We start from the raw sequence: 14,355 nt of genomic DNA on the forward strand, positions 1-14,355 counted from the left end.
GTTGATTTTTTCTTTTGTTTCTTATTCCAGCTGAGTAACTGTGCTTTGCAATCTTTCAACTTGTTTGAGAAGCCTGCTACTAAGCTATCATTTCTGTCCTGACCCTTCCATTTAGCTGAAATCAATTCTTTACATTCATTGCTTAGAGCCTAGTTGTATTCATATCTAAACAATATTTCTCTTCTTCTTGCAGGCTGCAACTGATTACTCATTGTTGCTAGGATAGGATTGTGATATGAGGAGCATGTTTCCATTTCATTGACTGAAATTTCTTGAAACATATTCATGCACTAAGTATTAGCATATACTATGTCTAATCTTTCCTTGGTGAAATCTAAACCTTCTCTTCTATTAGACCATGTATACTTAAGGCCACTATATCCCATATCACTCAAATCAGTATCTTGCAAAACTTGTCTGAACCCTTGCATTCGAGTAAAAGTTCTTTGTGGACCTCCCCATTTTTCATTTTGGTGAAGTATCTCGTTGAAATTTCCCAAACACAACCATGGCCTATGATTTGAAGGTTGTAAAATTCTAAGTAATTGCCAGCTGCCTTCTCTTTTTGCTGTAACTGGGTTGCCATAGAATCTTGTTAGAGTCCAATCCTTCCTAGTTTTAACATCAATCACATTAATAGAAATGTGATAATTGGTATAGGGTTCAACTTCTTTATCACAAGCTGATTTCCACATCATTGCCAACCCTCCACTACATCCTTTGGCGTTGACTGTAAAAATTTTATCCTATCCTATTCCATTTCTAATTTTTTCAATCCTCTCATTCGAGCACTTTGTTTCCATGAGGAAGAGAACTTCTGGGGTACTTTTGCTTCATTAAAAAATGAAGCTCTTGAACTGTTTGAAGGTTCCCAATCCCTCGACAGTTCCATGCTATGCACCTCATTGATGTTGGCCACCTTTAATTCCTGAGTTTTGCTCCTTTCAAGATTGAGCTATTCTTTCAGTTTTTTGTTTGATATTTTCTGGCTATCACTCTCTATCATTTCCTTGTCTCTTTTCCTTCCTCTTGTTTGAACTCTACTAGTGATTTCACTGTCCATCTCATCTGTCATTGGTAAATTTATGATTCTAGCCCTTCTTTTCCATCCCAGCGGCTTTTGTATCACCTCCACAGTCTGCACTGGTAATGTATCTAATACCTCTTCCTCTATCTGCATATGACTTGTATTAGCAACCTTCTGAATTTCTTGAAGACTTAGGTTAGGATTGCTGATTGTTGTACTGCTTCCCATCCTGAGCCTCATTACTCTGGTTTCCCTCGATTGAAGATTTATCCATATGTTTTTCACCATGACCATCCCATTCAACTATTTGTTTTCCTTTATCATAAGCTCCTCCAGATAAGTTATTATTACCAAGTTGTTGCTCCTGACTAGCTTCTAAAGGATCATCCTCTGGGTTTACCTGAGTACCTTGGATATAAGTACTTCCTTTTTACTAGGACCCTCCTCATGGCCTTGATTAAGGGCAGGTTTGGGAGGTGGGATGAGACACAAAATTCTCATCTCATCTCATCTCATCATTACATCTTTTTTAAATCCACATACAAAATATAATAAACAATTTAACTTTTTCAAATCCCAATTCAACTTTTTCAAATCCCAATATAATAATAATACTAAAACATAATATTTTAAATACTAAAACAAAACACAAAATTCTCATCTCACCCCCCGAACCTGCCCTAAGTATCTAAGTCCTGTTTCCTCTCCCCTCTTGTCTCTTGTTTCCATTATCAAATAGATTGAAAGTTGTGGCCCTTAACCATTGGCCATATTGAGATTGTTCAGTTCCTGAGTTATAAATTTTTGTTTTCCCCTCTCCACAAACTCTGCCAACATGTTTGATAACCCTACAGTTAAAACAGAATAAAGGCAACCTTTCATATATGAATTCTACCAAGCTTAGTTTGCCTTCAATACTAACTAACTTTCCATGGGGGATGGGTTTAGTGATATCCATGTTGACCCTTATTCTGAGAAATTTTCCGCAACCTATTCCTTCCCCATCCACATCTACAATTAAAACTTCCCCTATATTGGAGCCAATCTTCTCTCTTTCTTTATAGGTCATTGCTGTTAAAGGTAGACCATGTAATTAAATCCAAAATGGTTCTTGATAAAAATTCACCTCATTAGGGGGAGCGCTTTTGTCAACAATTTGGATACAAATTAAGTATTTATCAAAGGTCCAAGGTCTACCATTTATAACTTGTTTAATATCTAGACTTCTTTGAAATTCAACCAAGAACCTATGATGACCCACCTCACTGAAGCTAATTGAACCCTCAAGATTCCAAACTTTGGTCAGAGTTGCTTTAAAAGCCTATTTGTTGAAACTCTTGTCCATCAGAATTAGAAGAAGCAGACACCTCTGAGCTCTAGCATCTGTTCGTTTAGTCTCTTCTACTGTGAGTTCCACCTCTTCTTTCTCAATATCTATGAGTTTAAATCCTTCCCAGAGCTTTGTTAATTCTTCTACCATTCCTCACTGTGTACAACAATCGATCTCTTTTTTGAAATTCTAGTAACCTTTCTCCATCGCTTCACCCTTCTAAGAAGGAAATGACTACACCTTACCCAAAACGGAAAGGACTGCTATTTTCACTTTATTCTAGTTCTAGGTTTAGGGTGGATAAACAACTTCTAGGAGTTGGCTCAAAAGGGCTTGGGCTTGAGGGTATGCTCTCCCAAGTCTAAGATTTAAATCCATTGAGTGTAAATAATCTCTAGGGGCTATTGAATTGAGGGATTTTTTTTTCTCTTGAATTATTTGAAATGCACTTGCAGAAAACTCATTGCCAAGGGCCTGTGCACCCTCGGGTTAGTTGGGACGTTGTTCCCTGACACCCGATGCCGTTTTAGGGTGGATAAACTTCACATAATCTCTATGAAGAAAATGAGAGCCTACTTTGAAAATGTTGATTTTTTTTTTTTTGTGAGTACCTTTCACGTGTGTTACATTTTTTTTAAAGGAATAGTGCCGGACTTGCATACCTACCTTAAAATTGTATAAATTATTTTCCGTGAAAAGTGGATGACAAAAAATACATTCTTGAAAATTAGCTCTATCCCAAACATTTATTGCAAATGGACTATTTGTTTAAAGTTTGGAAGCACTTTCTAAGCATTAGGGTTTATGTTCAATTTCTTCTCCTTCCTTCACAACATTTGGTTTTGAATTGATTCAAGTATGTAGGGTGGGGGTGGTCTGCATGTCTTGGCTTTGTTTCACTCCTTGCTATTCTTCCAGCTTCGCTCTTCTGCCTTCTAAGCCCCAACCTTGAATAGTCTCTATAGTAAGGCTGATATTGGATTCTATATTGTAAGACCACTTTCCAAAACCAGGCCAGCTAGGAGAGATTCGGATAGTGAGTTGGGATGAGATGAGTTGAGATGAAAGTTAGAAGTTGAATAAAATATTATTATAATATTATTTTTTAATATTATTAAATTTTTTATTATATTTTATATGAGAATTTGAGAAAATTATAATTATTAGATGAAATGATTTTTATAGTCAAACCTAGTCGGAGTCTCCATGCTAAACCTTGCCATTCATACTTCACTGCCTCCTACCGCTTTTTTTAAGATCAGTCCAACCTGTCAATACAAAATTATATTTCTTTTTAAGATTGCAATTTTTTCTTGAATGAAAGATAATAGAGTTGAATATATGTTATCTATATCATGCTTGTGTCCATAAAAATATATCAATTACATTATGGCTAAAAAAGTCAATAATATAAGCTAATACATGTATTACATTATCAGCCAGCAGGAGAATCTTCAATTACTTGAAATCAATAAGATACCAGTTGCATGTAGTGAAAGATGATTTTTTTCAAAATTTTTTGCACCAATTAAAAAGGTTATCTTTCAGTGTAATAAAATAAAATATATTGATTAAAAGATTACAAGACGGAGAGACCGAGATCAGAAAAAAAATACAGAGCTCTAGGGCCCCTAGACCATAGTGGTTATGTAGTTGGACTAAATTCAATGTTTTTATTAGTCATAGTGGAAGAGATAAAAAAGGGTTTTGTAGCCCAGTCCTTTCGATTTGATATCCATCCAACGGTCAGAAATCCTCCCACAAACAAAAGATACTCCTAAATCATATTCTTCACAAAATAATAAAAAAAAAAAGTAACGACTAGAAATTTCCAGAACATCAAATTAGTAACCGCAGAGAAGGATATATTTTGGCCGTTCTATTTCATATTTTCACTTAAAAACTACTAACGGCTGGGAATTTCAAAACTTAAAAGCCCGTTGAGAAATATACTAACGTCTACAATATTCAAAAGGATACACGGGTTAGAATTCTCGTTTCTTCTTCATTTTGTAATTGTTTTTTTACAATGTTCCTCCGTATTCCGTAATTGCAAAACACTGTGCCTGTAGAGAGAAAGAAACACAACAAATCAATTAGAGAGAGAGAGAGAGAGAGAGAGAGAGAGGTATTTAGGTTCGACGGGCTGGCGATGACTCAATGCAGATTGAAGGAGGAGAAATGCGCAACAGTTGTCTCCAAGTGTTTTCGTCGTCGACTCATCTATGTTGTCGAGCTATAGATGCGTTGTTTGCTAGAACTCTCAATGAAAACAACAAGAGATGGCCACAGGAGTTGTTGTCCCCCCGCAACTGCAAGAGGTACTTCAGATTCCTTTTTTAGTACTTCTCAATTCATCTATTTTTGTTTACTTTTTGATCTATTAGTTTTATATGAAATTTACATTGGTTTTGATTTCTTTCCCATCAGTGGATTGAATCTGCAAACGGATTTTATTTTATGGTATGATTTAGTTTTTTTTATCTATTAGCTAAAGAACTCTTGAGAAATTTTATTTCACAGGTGAGATAGAGAAAAGGTTTCCATTCCTTATATACTTGCAATTACATGATATATGAAGCCTATAGTAAGGCTCTGTACAACAAGCTAAATTTACGTATAAAACAGAGTATGCATAGTCTTCCTTTGTCTTGCAATTGTCCCGGTGCACGGATTGCGGAGTGATATGATCCTCTGTTTTGCTATTGCTAGAGTCACGATATCCAATGGTGAGATAACATTGTCATTAGCTGGACCTGAGACATTTGGATTTTGATTTCCATAGGAGAGATCTGATTGAATCTAAAGCAGATTTTTCTTTTGGAATTAATCTGGATTATCGATTCGTAAGTTTTTTTAATCAATTTTGATAGAACCATATAGATTTAGTTTCTTTTTATTCTTTTTTAGTCAAACATAACTCTTAATTTGCTTATTCGATTTTCTATGTGAGGGATTGCCAAAAAGAGTTTTGCTCTGGTTGCCGTTGTCCCGACTCTGTAGCAGAGAGAGAGAGAGAGAGTGTGTGCTTATTCTTCTGCTTCTTCACACACCACAGGTCGATCTAATTCTTCATTCTTCTCAACTCTCTTATTTCATCGCAACGATTTCCGTGGAAGTCTTTGTAATTAATTACTATTCTGCCAGATTCAAATACGACAACAGGCGTTTCCTGCCTCCCTCCCTCCCTTTGTGAATAATTTTTTTGGTTAATTCAATAGGATTGTACTGTACCAGTAATCTAGTGGCATTTTAACATAGACTGTTTTTGTTTTTTTTTTTTTAATTTTCTTTTTGCACCGAAAGAAAAAAAAAAAAAGGATATGGACACACGGTCATCAGGTGTTTTTTGTATTTTGAATCAGTGAGAAGCATGAAGCTAAAATAAATCTGAGTAAAAGTGGAAATGTATGTGTTAAATATCAACCCAATGTGTGAATATGAATGTGAAATTGTCTTGTAAAGCTGCACCATAAATTAAGCTTGTCCTCAAGCATTTATGGTGTCTCCAAAATATCAGAAATATCTCCCAACAAGTGTCTCAAATTGTCAATAGTGGTGGCTGTAGATTAGTTTGTCCCCTGAGCTTTCTCCTATAAAAGGAGATCAGTTGTAAACGAAATGAGTGTGTGGAAATCCAAAGAATGCAGTGTAGAGATAGTTTTGTTAGAGTTTGTATATTTTGAAGAAATTTCGAAATATATTGTTTCCATTATAGTGGATGTAGGCAAGTTGCCGAACCACTTACATATTGTCTCTATCTTGTGTTTGAGTGTGTTTCTGGATGGTTTTGGTACAACAATTGGTATCAGAGCCAGGTTTTGTGCTATCCAGAAAATTTAAGTTGATCCAAATCAACTTTTGATCACACCAGGAGGTTCGTCTTGAGAAGACGAACACGCTGCCGCAAACGGAATCAAAAACGGAGGCCGGAGAAGCTTACACGCGCTCCTAGAAGGTCGGAAGGTGCGATTCACGCGCCAATGCTCGTCCAGAGGTTGAAGACGAGTGCTTCACACGCGCCCACGCGCCCCCACTCGCGCCAGAGGTTGAAGACGAGTGAATCACACGCGCCCACGCGCCTCCACTCGCGCCAGAGGTTGAAGACGCGTGAGTTACACTCTCTCACGCGCCCCCACGCGCTCCAGAGGAAGACGACGCGTGAGTTACACGCTCCACACGCGCCCCCACTCTCGCCACGCGCTCCACCTGCTGTTCCGGTTCGATCTGGACCGTTCAAAATTTCAGATCTGTTTTTGGCTTGTTTTAAGCCATTCGGAGTCCGATTTCAACGATCCAATAGTGGTTTCCAACTATTTGGATCATTCCGGACTCATCCGTACGGTTGAAATTTTGAAATTCATTTTACAGAAGTAAGTAATTTTTCAGATGGAATCAGAAGGAGAAATTACAGGTGATAGGAACTCTGGAAATGCTAGTAGCTCTGGACGTAGATCCATGGTGTCAAATGCCAAATTTGAAGTTGAGAAGTTCGATGGAACTAATAACTTTGGTATGTGGCAATGTGAAGTCATGGACGTTTTGATCCAACAAGAGTTGGATATTACGCTAGAGGATAAATCGGAGGACATGACGGAAAGGGATTGGGACAAGCTTAACCGACAAGCTTGTGGTACAATCCGTTTGTGCCTTGCCAAAGATCAAAAGTATTTTGTCATGAGAGAGACAAAAGCAAGTGAACTTTGGCGGAAATTGGAAGAAAAATACTTGACAAAAAGTATTGAGAGTCGCTTATACTTGAAGAAGAAGCTCTTCAGGTTCCAATTTCGAGAAGGTATGTCTATGTCAGATCACTTCAATAGTTTCAATCATATACTTGCTGATTTGCAAAACTTGGATGTAGAAATCCAAGATGAAGACAAGGCTTTACTTTTATTAAATTCCTTGCCTGATACATATGAGCATTTGATTACAACACTTTTGTATGGGAAGGAAAAGATTAGTTTTAACGATGTATCTAGTGTTTTGATAAATAATGAGTACCGTAGAAAAGATAAGGAGGTACAGCTAAATACATCAAATGAAGCCTTTATAGCAAGAGGGAGACCAAAGTCGAAGTATCCAGGAAAGAAGAAGGATTCTCAATCGAGAACACGGGCCACATCACGTGATTCATCAGTCGGAAAAGGACTCGCCAAAGATGAATGTGCCTTCTGTCACAAAAGGGGCATTGGAAGAAGGATTGTCCCAAGCTAAAGGGGCAACAGAAGATCCAACCCTCCACAGCCAATGTCGCCAACAGAGATGAAGATGCAGATCTTGCCTTGACAGGTCTATCATTCATTTGTCATTCTGATGAATGGATAATGGATTCTGGGTGTACCTATCACATGTGTCCCAATCGGGACTGGTTTACTGACTTCACAAAGAGTGATGGAGCAGTACTTATGGGCAACAATAATGCTTGTAAGACTCAGGGAATAGGTAGCATCCGCCTGAAGCTGCATGATGGAACTGTCAGGACATTAACAGAAGTTCGATACGTTCCAGACTTGCGGAAGAATCTTATCTCACTTGGAACTCTGGATTCAAAGGGATTCAGAATCACCATAGAAGATGGAATTCTCAAGGTGGTAATGGGAATTCAGGTGACTATGAAGGGCTTAAAGCGAGGAAATCTGTATTTCTTGCAAGGAAGTACTGTTAGTGGAAGAGCTTCCACAGTCTGTGAGAAGCTAGATGAGACTGATGATGACACCACCAGACTTTGGCACATACGTATGGGACACGCCGGAAAAAAAGCTTTGCAAACACTTGTAAAGCAAGGATTACTCAAAGGTGCCAAGACTGGAAAATTGTCTTTCTGTGAAAACTGTGTATTAGGGAAGCAGACGCAGATCAAGTTCGGAACCGCAGTTCATAGTACACAGGGGATACTTGACTATGTGCACTCCGATGTTTGGGGACCTACCAAAAATGCATCTTTGGGAGGTAAACATTGGTTTATAACATTTGTTGATGATTATTCTCGTCGTGTATGGGTGTACACGATGAAGCATAAAGATGAAGTGTTGAAGATCTTCCTTGATTGGAAGAAAATGATCGAGACTCAAACCGGGAGGAAGATCAAAAGGCTTAGATCTGATAATGGAGGTGAATACACTCTAGACCCCTTCATGGAAGTATGCCGAAAAGAGGGAATTGTAAGACACTTCACTGTACGAGGAACACCGCAACAAAACGGTGTGGCAGAACGAATGAATCGTACTTTACTAGAGAAAGTACGGTGCATGTTACTGGATGCTGGATTCAGTAAACAATTTTGGGCTGAAGCTGTGACGTATGCATGCCACCTCATCAACCGATTACCCACAGCTGCCAATGGCGGGAAGACACCCATTGAAATGTGGAAAGGTACACATGCTACTGATTATGACTCTTTACATATTTTTGGATGCCCAGCTTACTATCATGCTAAAGAAAGTAAGCTTGATCCTAGAGCTAAGAAAGCAAAATTCTTAGGCTTTAGTATTGGTGTAAAAGGGTATAGACTCTGGTGCATAGAGTCAAAGAAGGTAATAATCAGTAGAGATGTTACATTCAACGAGTCTGAGATGCTCAAGTCACATGAGCATAAAGACTCCCATGAAGGCAGCCATGATAGCGAAGTATCTTGTGAGTCGCAGAAGGTGAAGTTTATTACGCCAAAAGAATCAGGAGTCGCTAATGGAGAGCATGGACAACTTGAAGTTGATAGCCCAGTCACTATATCTCCAAGCCAACCTGAATCGATTGCAACAAACAGGCCGAGAAGAGAGACACGTTTACCAGCACGTTTTGCAGACTTTGTGACGTATGCACTGCCAGCTGAAGGAGATCAAATCCCAACCACTTACAAAGAATCCATACAGTCTAGTGAACAGGCTGAATGGAAAAGTGCAATGAGCGAGGAGATGCAGTCTCTTCATAAGAACCAGACATGGGAGCTTGTGCCGCTTCCAAATGGAAAGAAGTCAATTGGTTGCAAGTGGGTTTTTAATCAGAAAGATGATCAAGCTGCTAAAAGTGGTGTGCGATTCAAAGCTAGATTGGTAGCCAAGGGCTACGCTCAGATAGAGGGAATTGACTATAGTGAAGTATTCTCTCCTGTTGTAAAACACTCATCCATTCGGATATTGCTAGCTTTGGTTGCACAACATGATCTTGAGTTAGCCCAGCTTGACGTAAAGACAGCTTTCTTACATGGTGATCTGGAGGAGGAGATTTATATGTCCCAACCAGAAGGTTTTAAAGAAGCTGGTAAAGAAAAATGGGTTTGCAAACTGAAGAAATCTCTCTATGGGTTGAAGCAGTCACCTCGGCAGTGGTACAAACGCTTCAACCACTTCATGATTGACTTGAAATACACTCGTTGCCAATACGATCACTGTGTGTATTTCAAACAACTTGCAAATGGATCTTTCATATATTTGCTTTTATATGTAGATGACATGTTGATTGCATGTAAAAGCAATGTGGAGATAGATCGATTGAAAACTCAATTGAGTCAAGAATTTGAAATGAAAGATCTAGGAGAAGCACGAAGAATATTGGGGATGGAGATTAATAGAGATAGGGTGAAAAGCACAGTTCACCTCACTCAGAAGCAGTATCTTGAGAGAGTACTACAACGTTTCAACATGAACTTGAAGACAAAACCTGTAAGTACTCCAATGGCCCCATATTTCAAACTTAGTGCATTGCAGTCTCCTAAAAGTGATGAAGAGCGGGACTATATGAAGAATGTCCCGTATGCAAGTGTTGTATGCCATGGTGTGTACACGACCTGATATCTCTCAGGCCGTCAGTTTAGTTAGCCGATATATGCATAATCCTGGAAAGACACATTGGCATGCGGCTAAATGGATTCTACGGTACATTCTAGGGACCGTAGATCTTGGTTTAAAGTTTGAGAAGAATGAAGATAGTCTAGTAACTGGATATGTTGACTCAGACTATGCTGGTGATCTTGACAAACGACGATCGACAACTGGATATGTGTTCACTATGGCTGGAGGACCAGTTAGTTGGCGATCTATCTTGCAGTCTACAATTGCACTATCCTCAACAGAGGCTGAATACATGGCTGTAACAGAAGCCGTGAAAGAAGCCATTTGGTTACAAGGACTGGTAACAGATTTGGGCTTTAAACAGCAAGAGGTTACCGTTTACTGTGACAGTCAGAGTGCAATTCATCTGGCCAAGAACCAAGTGTATCATTCTCGAACAAAGCATATAGATGTCCGCTTTTACTTCATACGTGAGATATTAGATGAAGGGGACATTCTACTTCAGAAGATTGACACTGAAGACAATCCAGCAGATATGTTGACGAAAGTCGTCACAGGGATCAAATTCCAACACTGTTTGGAATTAATCAATATCTCACACTGCTGAGCACCTTCAGGTGCATTGGTGCCTTAGGGCGCATTTGATAGCGGAAATCTCTCATGGCAGATATAATGAGTATTTCAACGAGGGGGTGAAATCATTTGAAGGAAGCATCAGTTTGCAGCAGCTTAAATAAATATGAGGGTGATTGTTAAATATCAACCCAATGTGTGAATATGAATGTGAAATTGTCTTGTAAAGCTGCACCATAAATTAAGCTTGTCCTCAAGCATTTATGGTGTCTCCAAAATATCAGAAATATCTCCCAACAAGTGTCTCAAATTGTCAATAGTGGTGGCTGTAGATTAGTTTGTCCCCTGAGCTTTCTCCTATAAAAGGAGATCAGTTGTAAACGAAATGAGTGTGTGGAAATCCAAAGAATGCAGTGTAGAGATAGTTTTGTTAGAGTTTGTATATTTTGAAGAAATTTCGAAATATATTGTTTCCGTTACAGTGGATGTAGGCAAGTTGCCGAACCACTTACATATTGTCTCTATCTTGTGTTTGAGTGTGTTTCTGGATGGTTTTGGTACAACAGTATGCTATGTAGTAAATTTAACTTTCTTTCTGAATTCTTTCAAATGTTCCACAAACCCCGAAGGAGTTTTTACAGGGAAATCGACTAATTTTTCTGAGTGTTGGAGCATTTGCTGCAGTCATGAATGCTGAACAAAAAATGGTATGAGTTTTTCGGTTAATTGTTGCATCCTATTTTGTGGATTAATTGCTCGTCTATTTTGTGACATTATTTTGCTCTTTTTTTTTTTTTTTACCAACCAAATCTTGGTGTTCTTATGTTTGTGTTGTTATTCTTTAGTGGTTTTTTTTGCATTGTAATTTTTGTGTGGATAATTGACTAAGTGTTGAAGTATATGCTTTGCTGTGGGAAAAAGGATCCGAATGCATATATTGATTACTTCAATAGTGTAGTATCACTTTGGTGTGATTGATATAGCACGAAAACGACATAGAATACATTTTGCTGATACAATTCATTCACAACCTTTTGTTACAACCAAAGGATGCACGTAAGTTTAAACATTTTCGACAAAATACATATGAATTGAGACTGTACCCTCATTTCTTCTTCTCCTTCTCCTCCTGCTCCATCTCCTTGCGCTTATTCTCTTTCTCCTCCTCCTCCTTTAACCTTCTTCTTCTCCTCATCCTCCTCCACCCTTTACTTCTTCAACTCTTACTCTCTCTTCTCATCTTCCTCTTCTCTATGTACAAGTTCTACAAGGATGCAAATGTATTGTTTCTTAGTTTTTAGCAGTACTTGCTCATTTTCTTTCTCTATTTGTCTTTATGTATGTTATTTATTTGGTTGAAGCTACATCTAAGAGGAAGTCTTTAGTTGCATTTAGGCTTTAGAGGTATTTTTTTCGTTACATATACTACTTTGCAAGGCGATTGTTACAATATCTATGACAATGAACATATTTTTTTGCCATTAGAAATCTTGTATATATATTTTGGCCTTTGTACCATTATATAAAAGTGTTCATGAATTTTGCTGGAGTAGTCGTCTCAAACATTCTGATGGCTTCAACAATGTATAAGTTTTTTTAATCAATGTTTATTTTTGTTATAATATTCATTTTTAGTATAACGAACTCTTTATTTCAGTAATTATGTCATCTGCTAAAGAATATTTATACTTATTTTATTAACCTAAAAATTTTAATTTTTTCCTTCATTATTCTCATCTTCTCTCATTCTCTGCCATAGTCATTGATTAATAAAAAAATTATTTAAAATTCTAATATGGATTATGTAACTACACTCAATAAAAAAATATTTTATATGGTCAATAATAATAAATTAGATGAAAATTATATTATTAATTTATATAATTACTATATAATTAGCTAATTGATATTATATATTAGTTAGTTGATAGAATATTAATAAGTGTTAATAACATATTTAAAATTTTATATTATTAATGGTGATAAGTTAGATGAAAATTACATAATAAATTGTACAATTTTTATATAAATAATATATATAAAATATATTTTTTATTTTTATTTTTCATTCGGTCCGGTCCGGGGTGGAAAAACCTTGGATTGGGACTAGACTGAAACTCTAAAATATGGACCGAGATCGACTGGTCTCAGTCTCGGTCTTGACCGACAGTTTTTCACCCATATATAGGAAGGTGCATTAATTTAACTGGAGTTAATCGCTTCTAACATTTTGATGGCTTCAATAAGGTATAATTTTTTTTTTTTATTTATAAATGCTTATTTTTGTTATAATGTTATTTTTAGTATAACGTATTTTTGTTTTAGTAATTATTCATGTTACTAGGAAATATTTAAGTTCTTAAAACTAAAAATTCTAACTTTTTCCTTTATTTTTTTCATCTTCTCTCCTTCTCCACAATCGTCGTCATCGTCGTCGTCTTCATCATCATCATCATCATCTTCTACTTCTCCTTTTGCTTCTTTTCGTCCTCGTCCTACTCCTACTCCTCCTCCTACTACTATTGCTATTGCTACTCCTACTCGTACTTCTACTCCTAATCCAACTCCTACTATCTAGTACTTCTCCTTTTCCAGTGGGCGGGTGTGTGTGTATTTGGTTGTGGGTGTGAGTTGGTGTGGGTGTGCGTGCATATGTAGGGGTGTGTGTTCTTGTGCGGGTGGCTGCGTGAGTGTGCATGCGTGTGCACGTGGCTGTGTGTGTGTGTGGTATTTGATCAAAACTATATGTAGGAGGAGCTCAGCTTGGATATGTACAAGTTCAACAAACATGCAAATGTATCGTTTCTTACTTTTTGGCAGTGATTTCTAACTTTCTTTCTCTATTTGTCTGTATGTATGTTATTTATTTGGTTGAAGCTGTATCTTGGAGGAACTCTAATTAGGTTTATTGGGGCTCTAGAGATGTGTTTTCCAATACAGGCACAACTTTGCCTCACAATTATTATTTTTGTTTGTTTTGTGCATTTCAGACAATATATCTGAGAAAGAACACATTTTTTTTTGCCCTAGTATATATTAAAATAGCAAAGTGTCCAACATTCTGATGGTTTCAATAAGGTATATTTTTTTTTATGAATGCTTTTTTTTTTTTTAATTTTTTTAATAATGGTCATTTTTGGTATAACATACTCTTTAGTTAAGTAATTATTCTATTTACTAGGGAATAATTATATTTATGTTCTTACCTTAAAAATTTGAATTTTTTTGCTCATTTTTCTCATCTTCACAGATTCACTGCCATCGTTGTAGCTGTCGTTGTTGTCTTCATCTTCATCTTCTTCTCCTACTTCCTTTTGTTCTGCTTCTTCTCATCCTCATCCTCTTTGTCCTCTTCCTTGTCCTACTCCTACTCTTTCTCATACTCCTACTCCAACTCCTACTCTTTCTCCTACTCCTACAACTCCTACTCTTTCTCCTACTCCTCCACCTCCTTCTCCTCCTACTCCTAGTCCAACTCTTACTCCCTTCACCATCTACTCCTTTTGTGGGGAGCAGGTGTGGTGTGTGGGTGGGTGGGCGTGTGTACATTTGGTTGTGGGTGCATGTGGTTGTGGAGTATGGGTGTGTGTGTGCCTGCAAGTGTAATGGTGTGTATTCGTGTGCGTTTGGGTGGG

This window comes from Juglans regia, chromosome 2, assembly GCF_001411555.2.
Source record: "Juglans regia cultivar Chandler chromosome 2, Walnut 2.0, whole genome shotgun sequence".
NCBI classification, from domain to species: Eukaryota; Viridiplantae; Streptophyta; class Magnoliopsida; order Fagales; family Juglandaceae; genus Juglans; species Juglans regia.